This window comes from Dipodomys ordii, unplaced genomic scaffold (assembly GCF_000151885.1).
Source record: "Dipodomys ordii isolate 6190 unplaced genomic scaffold, Dord_2.0 Scaffold89, whole genome shotgun sequence".
NCBI classification, from domain to species: Eukaryota; Metazoa; Chordata; class Mammalia; order Rodentia; family Heteromyidae; genus Dipodomys; species Dipodomys ordii.
Window position 1 is genome coordinate 6,129,598 of NW_012267305.1, and position 17,392 is coordinate 6,146,989.

The following is a 17,392-nucleotide window of genomic DNA, read 5'->3' on the forward strand; positions in this document are numbered from 1 at the left end:
GGAGAAGGATTGGGATGGGGGGGAGGGGAGGCTGGGAAGGGATGTGAAGGGTAAACAAAGGAGGAGGCTGCAATGCTTGGTAAGAAATGTATACATTATCCTGCCCATGTAAGTGTAACCCCTCTCTACAGTATGTTCACAAATAAAATTAAATTAAATTAAAATAATATTGCATATTACTTTTTAGAACAGTATACAAGTCTATTCTCCCACTACTCTCATGATAAAAAATTAAATTTCTCTAGAATCATTACAGATAACACAAATTTTAGAATATGAATTACAGTACCACACGTATTTAAGGCACAAACTTTTAGCATAAGAGAGAATAATGAAAATTTAATAGGAAATAAGTAATGTGAGAACTTCAAAATAATTTGCCTCACAAGAAATGAATTAACATTACAGAAGTTAATGAGCAGTGTTTCAGATTGATTTATGTAGAGTGCTAAATCAAAAGGAGGACAGAGTAAAATATGAAGTAGAGAAAATCAAAACAACACAGAACAAATCTACGTTTTGAAAATGCATACAGCAATAGAAAAATGTGACCACACAAAAATGTCTAAAATAAACACAACTCTAGTTCCAGAATGAGAAGAGAAAGATAGAAAATGGAGTGGGTGCAATATTTGCAGATATGACAAAAATGATAGAAAATTTGAACTCAGAATTTTAACAATACTACCAAACTTTAAGAGGAATGAAGGACAAAACAAGTTTAAGTAAGTCAACGTGTTGAAAATCAAAGATGAAAAAATGGTTAAAAATTATATTCACAAAAACAGATGCAAAGTTACTTTCAAAGGAGCATGAGTAATACAAATAGCTACATATTCTCCAAAAGAAATAAAAGCCAGGGTACAATGGGAAGTCATTGCTAAGATGTGAAATAAAATAAAACTTAGGAACTAAATAGAAAAGAATTAATCAGTTTAAATTATTCCCAATGAAAATATCCTTCAAAATTTAAAGTTAAAAAAAACAATTTCAAATAAATTGTTGAGAGAATTCATCAGCAAAGCTGCTTGGCAATACTGAAATGTGTTTGCCAACCTAAAATTAATGAAACCACATGGAATTCACTGCACTATAAGGAAGAACATCGACAGTGTTAATATGTGTATGCTGCCTAACAATTCCTGTTACTTTCATATGTTTTCTTTTCTTTTTCTGTTTCTTGTTTTGATAAGTTTTTCTTATGTGCCCAATGATTTCCTGTATCCAGCCCATGCTGATTTAATTAAATGTTTGCTCCTCTGTATCTCATGTACTGAGGTTACAGATGTGATCCACCATATAGGACTGACACTTGCCCTTCTGAGTAAATACAAGAATCTTCAGCTTTATCCATTTTCCCAGAAATGACATCATTTTGTTCTATTTAATGACTGAGAAATGCTGTGTTATACATGTATTTATATATGTATCTCCCATTTTTGTTATCCATTCATCTGTTTACTGACATAATTTAGTATAAAATAATTGTCATGTGTTGCCAGTAAATGTTTATGTACATATGTGACAAAAATCAAAGACTGCATGAAAAGTAGGCCAAATGAGTCACATGTTTTTTGAAGGATTCTTACATTTTCAGAAATATTTTCTGATATGTGCTAGACCCAGTAGGTCCTTGAACTCAGGGCTTGGGCTCAATCCCCCAAGCTTTTGTGTTAAGGATTAGTGCTCTAGCAGTTGAGCCAAAGCCCACTTTTGATTTTTTGTGGTTAATTAAAAATAAGGGTCTCAGAGACTTTCCTGACCAAGTTGACTTTGAACCACAATCCTTCAATATCAACCTCCTGAGTAGGTAGGATTACAGGTCTGAGACAGTGGTGCCCAGCCCAAAAAATTTTTGTCATTTTTCTTTTTTTATATATGTTTTTATTGTAAAAATACTGTACAGAAGGGTTATAGTTGCATGAGTAAGGTAATGAGTACATTTCCTATCGAGTATTGTTACCCTCTCGTTTGCTTTTCCCCTACCATCCTTCCTCTCCCCACCTCCACATCTCCTCCCTCCCCCACCAGTTCTAAAGTTTGTTTTCAACACAGTGTCTTGTACATTTCATTGTTAAAAGGGGTCAACCTGTATCCTTATTTAAGCATTTTGTTATTTCCCTTCTCTTCCCCAATTTATAAAAGTGTATATACAAGATGCAGGGCACCGGAATCAAATACAGTGAAAACAGGGGTATGCCATGGGTGAAGAACATATAAAAGAAAAAAAAATCACATAGCATATTTAGACATTTTTAATACAGACTATAACTTTATCATACTAACAAAATATGAATAAAGTGTATTTTCCAAAAACAACATTTAATACAGAAAGTCAAAGTGGTTGACTTTAACCTGCTGTATCAGTAATTTTTTAAAAAAAAATAGAAATTTTAGAACTAAATCAACAACCCCCGAAGATTTGCATTGGTAAAGCAGTGCTGACCATGAAGCAGCAGAGAAATTCATTAACATTGCAGGGTCATGGTTTATGAAAATCAGATTCCAGAATAAACTACAGCATTAAGGAGACATTAATGATTTTTGTCTTATTGCTCCAGGAAGTCACTGACTATAGTTGTTGAGACAGCTCCTACAGATACTAAGAATACCAAGGACAGAAAACTATTTTGGGATGTGTTAACATATCAGACATGCATGAGTATAATTTGCTGTTGTTAGCAAAAGCTTGTGATGTTGCTGTTTTAATGGATTTTTACCATTCAATTATAATGGTAACAAGAAATTCAGATGAATGGGGACATTTTCAACAAGAAGCTCATGCTTACTGCAAGGAAGCTGAGCTGGATGAAGACTGAAAAATTTTGCTATTCCTTGAACAACTGTTCTGGTTACCCATCATCTGAAAGCTTAGCAAAGCAATGTTTAGTCTATGTATATTCTCCCAAATATGGTCTCAATAAATCAGTCATGTGACAAGTGGTGTTTCTGGATCAATAAATAATAAATGGGAAAAAGTATTTTTCAAATTGCTTGCTGACAACAGTGAATAGTAACATAGAATGATTTCAATGGGAGTTTAATGTGAAACATCCTGTGTGAACTGTGTGAATATCTAATACACAGTGAATAGAGTCACAGTTGTGAATACTTTGTACGTTATTTTAGTCTCTACCTATGGTTAGTAATGATAATGAACAAAATACTGATGTTGAAAGAATCTGTTGGTCTATTGAGAGAGAAAATATAGGTCTGATGACTCCTACATTCAGAAATAAAATTATCGTCTTTCATTGTCAGTAAATTTGGAGGAGTAATGGAATTAGCATTGACCATTTTTTCTCTTTTTTACTATACTTATTTATCTTTAGGTACTTATAAAAAGGGGTTACCATTAAACATAGAAAATTATGAATATAATGTATCTTGATCAATATAATTCCTTTCAGCATTCTCACCCATCTCTCACCATCTACCTATTCCCTCACTTAATTATTTTTAGAATATGCATTGAACCTTTACTGGATTTCTGCCCTTAACCCCATCACACCCCTTTCCAGTGGCAGTTTTCTGTGGCTTATTTGGTTGAGTTTTGATTTAGTCTTTCTAAGGATCTACAGTTTTAGTTTTCTTCTGAATCTACTATATTTCAGTTAATACATGTGTGTACACTTACATATCAACCAAAGTATTTATGTATATATTTATAAATGAATTCTAGCTTCCACATATGAGAGAAAACATGCAATTTATGTCTCTCTGAACCTGACTTACTTCACTTAATATATCATATATATCATCATATTATACATATAATATCATATATAGTATATAATGGAATTTTACTCAGGAAATAAAAAATAATGCATTGCGTCATTTGGAAAGAAATGTAAGTGCTTGGAAAAAATTAAATTATGTATTATATTATATATACCATATTTTCTTACATTGGTCAATAGTGAAATAGCACCAGTATAGCTCTCATTCTTAACTGTATAGAAAATGTGACTAAAAGGAAAATGGTGAAAAATGTGATAAATTTACTGAAGGAATAGAGAAACTTCTTGGAGACACAGAACCTGAATCATAAATTCATAGAAAATCAGAAGCAGTCAATAATTAGAAATAATACTGAGTTACTATTCAAAATCCTTCCCCCAAATGAAAAGTCAAAGACTTGAAGGCTTCAATGGTGAATTAAAAAAAACTTTAAAAAAGAATTCATGTCAATACATATAGACTACTTAAAATAGACAGGCAGACATATGTATGCACATATACATTAGTGCTAAGGATTAAACCCAAGGACTCCAATATGCTAGGTAAACACTTTACAATAGGATATATCTGTGTATATTTATTGATATTCATATTACATATTTTATATGTTTATATATTAAATCACTTTTATTAGACTGCAATACCTATTATGAAAAATACACCAATCTATAATGCTAAAAAGATTTTTTTATATTAAATATTTGCCTATAAGAGTACAAAGATCAGCAGCATCAAGACCAACTTTCATTATCATTAACATATTATTCTTGTCATGTGTTATTGGCCAGCTGTTTATAGATATTTCAAACTCATTTTTTGAAACACCAAGGAGATGGTATTTAATGGCAAGGCTGAGAGTGATGCTTTCTGTTATGGCATTAATGCTGATATTCTTTCATATCATTTAAATATATGCATGTTGAAGCCTGATGTCCAATATGACAATTTTAGAGTGATATTCTGGGGTTCTCAAGAATAGGATTTTTGGTTGGTGAATACAGTCATAATATTCAAGGTACATATGTGAAAACAGAAACAAGTAACTTCAGGGAATGAGATATTGAGACAGAATGAAGAGAAGGATGGAAGGGATGACCTTGATCAAGATGCACTGTAGTCATAAACTAACATGTTGAATGAAACACCTTTGAAAAAGTACTTAAGGATAATACATAAAAGCTGAGGAGGTGGGAGGGAAGGGATGGTAGGGAGAAAAAAAAGGAGAAGGCAACAATGCTGGATAAGAAATGTACTCATTACCTTGCTTGTATGACTGTAAGCCCTTTGTACAGTATTTTCAGAATAAAAACTTAATTAAAAAGATTTCTTATTTGTGTCATAAGCAGAAAGAAACTTGAAAATTGTACAACTGTTAAAGAAGATTTCACTAAAGCTTTTTAGTATCTTCTGAATGTTGGAAATTTTTGATGACAGAATCATATACATACAAGCTCTTTTTTTCTGACTGAAATTCTGAGCTTTGAAGTTACCAATGTTCTATGTAGTTTGTTGATTCTGACATAAATTTAGTCAGCATCTTTCTCAAACAACAACTCTCTGCCTGAACAATGTCTGGGTTTTGAATCTCATGCCTTTATTGCCTTAATGACAATTCCTTTTGAGAGTTAAAGAAAAATAGTTTAGTAATCATCAGCTCACCTGTGAGGACTTTTCTCCCTCTCTCTTCACAATCGTGACCCTGTGGTCCTTGTTTCTTTAGTACATCCTTAATGCTTTTACATAGGATTTATTTGTGTTTTATATAGATTTTCCATAGTTTGTTTTATCACTGTGATGGTTTGCTTCATTTAAGATATTTTATTCTTTTTTCTTAAATTGCTTTCAAAATGGTGAAATTTGTGAAACAATGGTGCAATCAATTCTGTTTATATTTTCAGCATGTACAAGGCAACTAGTAGTGTGTATTAAATTTTGAAGATACATTTGCTATATTTTTCAAATCTAAGTAACAGCAGATTCTTCAGAATAAAATATTGGAAGCTTTTATCTTTATCTGAGTACTCACAATGTTATTTCAATTGATAATCTAAATTTATATGTTCCAACTGTGACAGAATGTAAAAGAAAAACAGAATTTGATTTCAAAGAATAAGTACTTAGCAATTTTTTTATTTTTGCCCATTTTGGCACAAACTAATATAACTGTGTGTGTGTGTGTGTGTGTGTGTGTGTGTGTGTGTGTGTAATATGCCTGCTTCCTGGGTCTGAGGTATAACTCACTACTGGAAAACATGACTAAAAAGTGAAAGGCCTTGGATTCCACCCTAAACACTGTAAATTAAATAATTAAGTATTACATGAAATAAACTTCTTAAGTTTATAATTTGAGGACAGTTCCTTAAGGTATATTTTAAGATAAAAGGAATAATTGAAGTGAACCTTAGGAAAAGGGGCAAAAATTCTTTCACACTTAATACTTTGGGTTTTTCTGTTTTCTTTTTTACAGTTGTTTTTACAGAAGTCACAGCAGGACAAATAATGCTTACTTTGTGGATACATTTTCTTCAACTTCAGTATTTTTCCTTTGCATATCTTTAAATATAAAATTTTTATACAATGCAGAGTAAAGGATTCCACAGGCATTGTTATCTTTATTCTTGAGTTGGTAATTTAAAACCATCATTGATATTATTTATTTCAATGTTCAGGTGAAGAATATATTTTACTATGTATCTCTTTGTTATTATTATTACTATTAGTTTATGAATGAAATATTAATTTAAAAATACTTATTGTTAACATATTAACCATACAATGGTATTTAATTGTGACATTTGCATAGATACATGTATTGTGCACTGATCTAACTCACCTTCCCTATCATTTTACCCATCTTAAAACAATTTCAAAATGTTTCACTGTTTTAGTTACCAATAAAAATACCAAGGACATGTACTATATTCACTCTTATTTACAACTGGCAATTTTGGTACTTCCATTTTCCATTACTACCAACCCCTAACAAGCCTGCTTTACTTTCTTGTCATTCCTTTCTCATATTTACATATTAATTGTACAAATATGTTTAACATTGTGTTGTACACAAGACTACCTTATAATTTAGTGCAATTAACTTCCTCTATTGTTCCACCTTTCCCTGTCTCCTCTACCCGAATATTGTTGAACAGCTTGTAAGAGTAGCAGATACTGTAGATGGTTTAATACAGAATCTGAATCAGGACAAGAACTAACAAAAAGTTGAGCAGAATTTGAAACAATGTGCCAAGATAGAGATACGGATTCAAATCACTTTATCCATGGAACTATGTTCACAGAAATGTGACACTGAGTGATTTCATCATTGTGTGAACTTTGAGTATGGTAGAAGAAACCTAGACCTTTAGTCTACACACTGATGAAAATACATGCATACTATATAGCCTATTGACTTTAGAGTCAGAATTTGAATAATAGTTCAAGAATAGTTATTGATATTGGTTATAGTCCTTTGCTCTTATTCCTCAATCTTTTTTAGAAATGGTTAATTAATTCATTGTTGTATTTGTGTGTGGGGGGCATTATTTGACCTGGAGCTTGAATGCAGGGCATGAGCACTATTCGTGAGTGTTTTTTCACTCAAGGTTAGTGCTCTGCCAATTTATATATAGCTCCACTCCTAGCATTTTGCTAATTAATTAGAGATAAGAGTCTCAGGAACTTTCTTGCCGGATGACCTTCAACATTTATCCTTAGATCTCAGCCTCCTGAGTCACTAGAATTACATGCATGAGCCAGCATCCCCCACCTCATTGTATTTTTAAGTGAGAGAATTTAAAAGTTGAATCTCAATTTAACCAAGTAGCTTAAATGTACTGATTTAAAGAAGTATATTTGATCAATAAACACCTACTGTTATCTGAAGTAGAAAACTGTCAATTTGAAATAAATTTGTTAACAAATATATCTGAATATTACAAGTGAAACAAAGGGAAGCAAATATAATGTGAGCCAGAACTAACATACCATGAGGTCATTCTCAGCCTTTCTATTGTGATTCATAGTAAGTTATATTAATAATTACATGCCTATATATTGTGAAAAAGTTATTAATAGAAATTTAATTGTTTTATACTGTTCTTAGTTTTTCTAACTACACAAGGGCATTGCTGATATAAATCTAATTAAATTAAACTTCAAAGAATTTTTCTATTATGATACACTATTTCTAAACAGGAATATATGCAAATTAAATAAAATTTATGCTGATAAATAAATGATAGTTACATTGAGTTCATATCAAATTATAGGAAGGAAATGAATTGCTATATAATTTACACTAAAAAGTGCACTAATTTAACATTCTCTATTTGTATAAAGATAACTAAAGTCATCGCATTTCAAAACCCTATACAAATGATTTTGAATGGTTATTTCTCTTTGCTCCAATTCACAGCTATAAAATTTCTAGGACATTTTGTCACATATTCTAATACAAAATAATGAAAGAAGAGAATAGCACAAAGCATGGAAAAAATTCAATGCTTTCATGTTAAACTAATTTTACATTAAGAATAAAATAATTCCTTCAAGTTTCAGAGAGCCTTAAATTTCTTTCATGTAGCACATACTAATTAACTTTAGGAGTGAAACCATCATTTATCATATGATACAAAAATATTTCATCTTATGTAATGACTATATTCCACCTTGGTCTTTGTTTGGTGTTTAAATTTTTCAGCATCAATTTATAGGGTTGAAATCAAATGTTTATTTGCATAAGGAAAGTGAATTATTTCATTTGGTTAAAAGATTTCTTCATTAAAATAGTTCTAAAAATGTACTTGTTTAGAATGAAGTTTGATTCATTCTCATTGTAAAAATTTAATAAGCATCTAATTAAATACATTATTCAATGATACTAATATTGTATATTAATATACAAAATGAGTATCCAAGGGTAATGAATTGTATGCTAATTCTAATAGTAATATTCTAATATTAATTTTGCTAATGGTAAAATAAAAACCTTAATTCACAGATGATAACGACAAATTTAAAAGCCACCTCGGCCTATAAATTTGGTCATAAGGACATACTTCTTTTGATTGAATTGTAAGCTATGTCAATAAGTCCTGAAGAATTTCTTTCAGTTTCATTACACAAACTTGTAGGTTGATTACACATATATTATTGATTTTTGAATCACACAGATGTAACAATGCATCATGAAGATTGAAAAAAAATCTCAGTAAGTTCCTTGAATGAGACAACATAAATTGGGAATCTTTGATTCACTCAAGGAAAGGTTCATCTTTGAAAGATATGTATTGGTGATGGTTGGTACTTCCTTAGTTATTATCATCATTATTATATTCATTAATCTATTTAAAATAGTAAAATGAGAGCATGTAATTAATATTTCTTTCATTAAAAGCAGTAAAGTGAAAATAATAGAGTTTTTTAATATGATTGTGATAAAGATTAAGCGAAGATGTTGAATAAAATTTTGATATACAGTAAAGCTTCATTACTGCCTAAATTTTCCATTTAGTTAATATATTTCGTTTCTAAATATCAAATACACATGATAGGTTTTATATCAGACTTTAGGATAAAATGTTTTAACTGTTTTAGTTTCAATTTCTATTCTCTGGGAGTTTACAATCTTTAGGGGATCTTAGATATTAAATAGAAGGTCACATAAAATTAAAGTGTAAATAATACTGTTAAATTCTATAAGAGCACTACATGTAATAATGAGAGCATATTAGGAGGGGAAACTGGTAAATAGCTTATATTTATTCATATAGATGACACCTTTAGAGAGATGTTATCTATATGCATATATATTATGTATGTGTTATATATATATAACATCTATCTATATATAGAATGATGCATATTACATATGCCAATTATTAAAATCTGAAAAAATGCCAAATGATAACAATTCCAAATATTTAGGTTTAGTTCACTTCACTTTTTGGAGTAGACAGTATCATTTTTCTTGTCATATCTACTACAGATTGCTACTGGTTAAAGATGAGCCCCAAGATTCTTTTGTTGAGAGTTAGTCCTCATGTGGTGATAATTACTTATGTATTGTCTTCTGAAAAGAAACATCCTATGTCTTTTTAAATGCCCATCCTCCATATATGTTCTCTATTTTATCACCTACCACCTTTTAGAAATATTGTACCCCTACGCGGTGACATTTTAAAATTTCTCATGAATTCTATATACTTCCAATCAGCATTTAATAAATAGTATTTTTTCCAACTTTTAAAAGTTGTTATTTGATTAATACTCTCTATCTACAACAGCCTCTAATTACTAAAGCTTGATAAGTTTCTCAATTATTTATTCATTTTCTATCCAATATCTCAACTCACAATTAATCTTCCACCACTCCCATCTGGCAGTTGCCTTAATACTCTACTAAAACTTTTACAAATAAGTTTTTATTGTGAAAGTACTGTAAAGAGGGGTTGTTACATGAGCAAGGTAATGAGTACATTTCTTATCAAGCATTGTTCCCCCTTCCTTTGTTTTTCCCCTACCATCCCTTCCCTCCCACCTCCACAACTATACTCCCCAACCCCCCTCCCCGTGCCTAAATTGTAAAGTTCATTTTTAAACATACTGTCTTGTACATCTCATTGTTGCAATCAACCTGTATCCCTGTTTAAACAATTTGTTTTTTCCCTTCCCTTCCCCAAATTATACCGACACCAAATACAGTAAAAACAGGGGGTATACTGTGGGGGAGAAACATACAAAGCAACAAAAAATCCCATGGTACCTTATAAAAACCTTATAAATACCTTAGAAACAATAGTAAGAAAGAAAAAAAACACTTGTGTCCCTATCTTAGGGTTCATTTTGCTTAACTTCATCTTATCTGGTTATATGTACATAGCTTTTGACCTTAAACTTGTCCCAGGTATATACTAGATAATGCAAATAAGGGAAACCATGGGACCTATGTTTCTTTGGGCTTGGCTTACTTCACTTAATATAATTTTTTCCAAGCCTTTCCATTTCCTAATAAATGGGGCAGTGTCATTCTTTCTGATGGAGGCATAGAATTCCATTGTGTGTATATACCACATTTTCTTGATGAGGGGCATCTGGGTTGGTTCCATATCTTAGCTATGGTAAATAATGCTGCAATAAACATAGTTGTGCTGGTAGCTTTAGTGTGGTCTTGTTTGTGAACATTTGGGTAATGCCCAAAAGTGGGATTGCTGGATCATAGGGGAGCTCTATGTGGAGTCTTTTGAGGAACCTCCACACTACTTTCCAAAGTGGTTGAACAAATTTACACTCCCACCAACAATGCAGTAAGGTTCCCTTCTGTCCACATCCCCTCCAGCATCTGTTGTTATTAGTATATTTGCCATTCTTATTGCCTGTTCAGAGAATTTCTCTGTAATTCTTTAGACCGTTTATTTATTATGAAGTTGTTTCTTTGAGGATTTGTTGTTGGGGGATTTAATTTTTTGAGTTCTAAGCATATTTTAGATATGAGACCCTTATCCATTATGTTACCACTGAATTTCATAATTTTAAATCAGATGCATCTTTTAAAAAATCATCTTTTTGATATTTCCACAATTTCTGATAAGGTTTATTATTCCCTTATTTTCATGTCATAAAAGGAGTTTTCATTATGCCCTCTAAATTTCCCCTTATGTCCTATTTTATTTTTTAATTTTTTACTATGACCTTCATTTCCTGTCATTTCATCTTAATCTTTGTATCTGTACTTTTGTCTTTAATAAATTTCATTACATCTGGGATATGTCAGAGACTCTGCTTTCTAAATATAAATACATTTCTGAGTATACACCATTTTCACTATGGCTACAATTGTAAATTAAAAGCCATCCACATAGCATCTTGTACATTTCATTGTTGCAAGGGGTCCAACTGTATCCCTATTTAAACCATTTGTTTTTTCTATGTCGAAAACCGAACTTTACAACTTTGGGGGGGGAGGGGGGAGGGGGAGAAGGGGAAGAGCGGAGGGGGGCTGTAGTTGAGGAGATGGGAGCATAGGGATGGTAAGGGAAAAAAGAAAGGAGGAGGCAACAATGCTTGATAAGAAATGCACTCACTACCTTGCTCATGTAATTGTAACCTCTCTGTACCGTATTTTCACAATAAAAAACTTATTAATGGAAAAAAAGCCTTCCACAATAATGTATTCTTTAATCTTGGATTTCTACGGTGTCAATAACTCTTTCATTAGTCATTTATATAACCTTATTTTATTAATCATTAATATATTCATCATTTTATTGTAAATATATTAAATGTATTTTTCATGATTATCACATAATCATTCATCTACATTTTATAATGTTCTCACATATTTCAAAGCTTTCTGACATGGAGAGACAGATTAAAAATTAAACATAGTAAAGGGTCAGTCTGGGAACATATACTGCATAGTCAAAGCAATCAATCCAGTATCTATATCTTCAGTCACCATCTTATTTAATTTTCACTACCAAACCAATATTGTCCTTTAACTAAACAATCTAGTGACAAGTAATAGAAATCTAGCTGTTATTCTTTAAGCCCAAAGCCACATATAATTATTCAAAAGGGCAATCTTAAATAGTTTGCTCTACTCTCCTGTTATCCCATAGACTTTCACTAATGGCTCAGTCTCATGTTTTACCTTTCTTCTACCACCTAACCAGAACCTGGCCCTGTTGTCCTGTTTAACATGTGATTTCTCCCTTTCTGGGGCCAGTGAGAACAATAAATATTTTCCAGGCTTTGTTTTGGTTTCCTCTGTGTCAAATACAAGTTTGCCATATTCCATTTTATTGAAAAATTCTTAGAACATGCATTCATGCCTATATATTTCTCTAACATATCTAATTTAATGTATGGAATATTAATATTTCTCTACCATATCCAATTTAATATTTGTCATATTAAAAAGATCATTTTCACTCCAACAATTTTCCTTCTGTCAACCATTGAAAAATACACTTAAATGCAAAACTTTTTTACATAGATGATGTTTAATCCATTCATCATTCACCATGCAATTAATTTGCAACACATTTGTCTCCAAACTATATCTCAGATATTCTTCACATCTTTATCATGCTATCGTTAACTACTAATATAGTCTAGGATATAATATCTGTCATAATTTCCTAGCTGATATTTTTCTAGCTTTGCTTTTATTCCTGTCATTCTAATCCATTTTCCAACTAACCATATTATCTACTTTTAAAAAAATAATGTAAGACTTTTTATCTTGCTTTCCAAAGATAATCTGGGAAGTTGGTTCAGTGGTAGAGTGCTTGCCTTGCATGCCCGAGGCCCTGGGTTCAATTCCTCAGCACCACATAAGCAAAAAGAAAAAAGCCGGAAGTGGCGCTGTGGCTCAAATGGTAGAGCACTAGCCTTGAGCTGAAGACCTGAGGGACAGCGCCCAGGCCCAGAGCTCAGGCCCCACGACCGGACCCCACCGAAAAAAAATTGTCTTCTTACTTATTCAGACCCTAGGTATAATATTCTATACCTTCGTTTGATCTAATACCTATTATTCTTAAAAAATAATTTATTAAACCATGATAAAATAATTTGTTCCATATTTTTCTATTAAAAACCTAGAAAACATATATGTTTGCCGATATTGGAAAGCAGGATATCAAGGATAGTAATTACTGATAAAAGAGAACCTTTTTGAGTAAGTCCTATAATCATTGCAAATTATTCCTTATAGACACTTTCAGAACTATGGTTAAAATTGAACTTGCAAACATATTACAGTAATAATGAAGCAAACAATTTCAGAAGACACAGGATTTAGTAAAGACTCCAAAATGACTAGGCCTAACAGATTTAAAATGAAATCAGTGTAAAGGATTCTTTTGTTCAACTTTAAAAATACAATGTCTTTATAATTAAAGTAATAATTTAATCTTGCTAGCAACTGATACAATAAAAGTAAAAATACCCTAAAATAAGTAAGAAATATTGAGCTGATGCACAGATCTTAAACATACCATTATTAAAAGAATGATAGCAAAATTCAGTTAACCATTATTGAATCATATTACAAGACATAGTGACTAATGAATATTTGGCAAAGCTCTCATAAAGCAAAAAAGTATGACCCAAGAGAAAATTTACACAAAAGAAATATAAATTTAACTGGCAAAATTAAATAAGTTGACAAGGTCTGTAAACCACTACCATAATTATCAAGATACAAAGGAAAATATGAACATAATAAGAAAAGATATTAATATTTGTAAGAGAATCAGATGGAATCATTAGATTTGAAAATATCAATGCTAAAAAGGAATATTACTAAATACATTTCAAACAACTTAAAAGCTATTGACTGAAGGATTAATAGGTTTAGTAGTATAGGAAGAGAAACTATTTTAATTAAAATAGGAAAAAAGAAGAAGCAAAACTATGTGAGATACTATCAGACTATAGACATCCCAGGAAACATCATGATGAAGTATATAGTACAGTGTTCAGGTTGGAATTAGAATTACAATAAGGAATTAGATGAAAACAAAGAAACATAAATTGTAAAGAGTAGATCCTTGATATACATAGGTATGTGTTCCAAGAAGACCACCATTGAGGAAAATTGAATACTCGGAATACATAGAGAGTTCAGCATTGTTTTGTTGATCCTTGATACATTTTCCTACAATGCAACCCGACTTCTAATAAACACTTGCCAAAATTCAAGAAATTTCAAGTGCTGAATTTATAATTTAAAGTTAGAATCTTGCTTTGAGAGAACAATTTTCATTTGAAGATGCAAATTTTTATGATCAGTCAAGAATTAAGACACAATTGAAAATAATATAGGATTGAATGAGAGATTCTCCACATCAATGACCTGCATAATGCATGCACAATAATGAATTTTTTACCATACTTGCTTAAAAAGCTTTTGTAACAGATGCACAAATAAGACTGGCTTACTATATGCTATTTAAATTACATTAATGTATAAATTCTGTTTTTTTATTTGTAAGTAAAATACAGTTTTCATAAACAATGCTACCATTAAAGAAATTTTATATTTCAGAATTTATTTTATTATTATAACTTTAATACAAATATAAAACAATTCTAAGATGAAGAATACAAAATATTGATCATTGTATAAGGTAAAGTACATGATCATCTCAATATATTAGAAGTCATAAGTCAAAATGATGCATGCAAGCAAGACAGAAGCTCTCAGCAACATAAAAATATAAGGAAAAACCTTCCACTTCATTATGGACATGTAAAATATAGAGCTATCTTTGCACTTATTTGTGAAAATATACTTATCCTCATTAGATAAAGGAAACAGGCATCCATACCCATGATAACTACACAATAATTCTACTTGAGGTACTACATATTTCAATCAAACAATTTAAAAATAATAAGAGCACATAAAATGGAATAAAATGCAAAGTTGTAGTGGTCATGAATGACTACCTAGACTATTAAAGGTATTTTTAAACTCCAAGATCTAATGATTTCATTAGGTTACAAGATAAAAATTTATACCTAAATTACTTCTTCATACTAAGACCATAAAATTGAATTTTGCAATAAAATCCATCAATCACAACAAAGTACACAACAGTAAGGAAAATTTAAACAGTTGTATATAAATTAATTATAAAAAGCATAAAATATTTGGAACATACTTTTAATAAAATATAAGTGAAAAGTCCTACTATGTTCATGTTCACTTCTTTACAAATTTTCCTTTATATACACAGTTATCTTTGTCAAAATTTTTCATAGTTTTCTGATATAAACAAGAAAACTAACTGTAAAATTAATATGGAAATTAAAGGTATCTAGGATACACATAGTAGTTTGGAAACAGACAAATCAAATTTTTTAGAGAAAAAATCCTGTCTGACTTCAGTCTATAAAGGTACAGTAATTGTAATAGAAACAGGCTGCATAAAATTAACACAGGTAAATTATCAGACATAAATCTACACTTAATATATTTAGTTGATTCTTTTTGGAAAACGCTCTAAACCCTTCAACATGAAAATGAAGGATTTTTTTTTTACAAAAGATGCTGAAAAACCTTAATATCCATTTGGAAATAGAGAGTTGAATCCTTGCCGTGTATTGCACATAAAACCTAATTTCATATGGATTGTAAAGTTAAACATAAAACTTTCCTCTATAAACCTAGATGAAAATGTTAGTGAATATATTTAAAATCTTAGTGTAGGCAGATTTTCTCATTCAGGATAGCACTCAACAATAATAAAATGATAAATTGGATTTTATTATACATTTGATATTTTGCTCATTAAAACTGTGTGAAGTAAAATAGACAACCTACAGCGTATTCGCAGCACATACATCATATAAACTGACATTTAAAACCAAATGAAATTATGCATATCGTTTTTTCAGTTATTTGAGAGGCTGAACTAGGAGAATCACTTGAGCCCAGAGGTTCCAGAAAAGGCCAACCAACACAGTAACAATTCACCTCAAAAAAAAATCAAAAAAGGAGAGAAAAGAAAAAAGTCAGAAAACCAACAACCCCCCCCCACAAAAATACCACTATATATAATATTACATAATACAGTTCAAGTATTCATAATAGTTAAATGAACATATTACCCACACTTTGGTCAATGGTAGCATGAAAGGGTATTTAATGTTGTTAGGCTTAAAAAAGATAAAATGCCACAGCAAAGTAAGATACAGCTACATATCAAGAAGAATGACAGAAATAAAAACTTTACTAAGTCCAAGTATGTTCAAAGATTTGGGAGACAACATATATCTATTATATTTCAGATAGTAGGATAAAATACCATAAACACAACAGAAGAAATGGTTCTTTTAAATTTAAAATTAAACATGTTTTTAGTTGTTAGTATTTTAACCCCTAAATATTTGGCCAAAAGAAAAGCAGAAGATTTATTGAAAAGATTTATATTTGAATAATTGAAATGCATTATAATATTTTACAGCTGGAAACATAAAGAAAAAGGAAAATGTAAAAATGCTTAAAGGAAATACAAAATGAAGTGTATTTAATATTTAAAAATTTTTACATATGAAATATAAAATCTGAGAAATCTTTTAATGAGTAATGGTAAATAGATGAACAGATCATGAACTGCAAATTCCTTAAACAAATTTAGCAGATGCAAAACTAAGGAGTCAGGTTTGGAACACTATCTATAGTATGCCAGGTAATTTCTGTTGTTAGCTGTGACAAGAGTACTTTTACAATTGCTTAGCATGATTTTTGCCCTCCTTCTATACCTTAATTTCCCATCTAAGTTCTACCTTTTCTCATTTTAATTGTTGTAATCTCCATTTTCATTAGTGTCAGTTGGACAAAAATGTTTCATTTGGGTTTTTTTCCATATATGGTATTGATGTATCTGATCAGACTCACCCCCTCTATTATTCTCCCACAATCCTCCTCTTCAGTTCCATTTTTACATATGAATATGAAGGAAATATATTTCACTTAATAAAATCTTTCCTGCCACATCTTGTCTACATCTGGATCTTTTCTCTCAACCTGTATTTTTCACTATTCTTTTCTTCTTAAAGTCGTTTAAGGATACAGGTGGACCTGTTGTAACAATGAGAATTACAAGTTGGCATGTCCAAAACGAGCTTTACAACGTCGGTG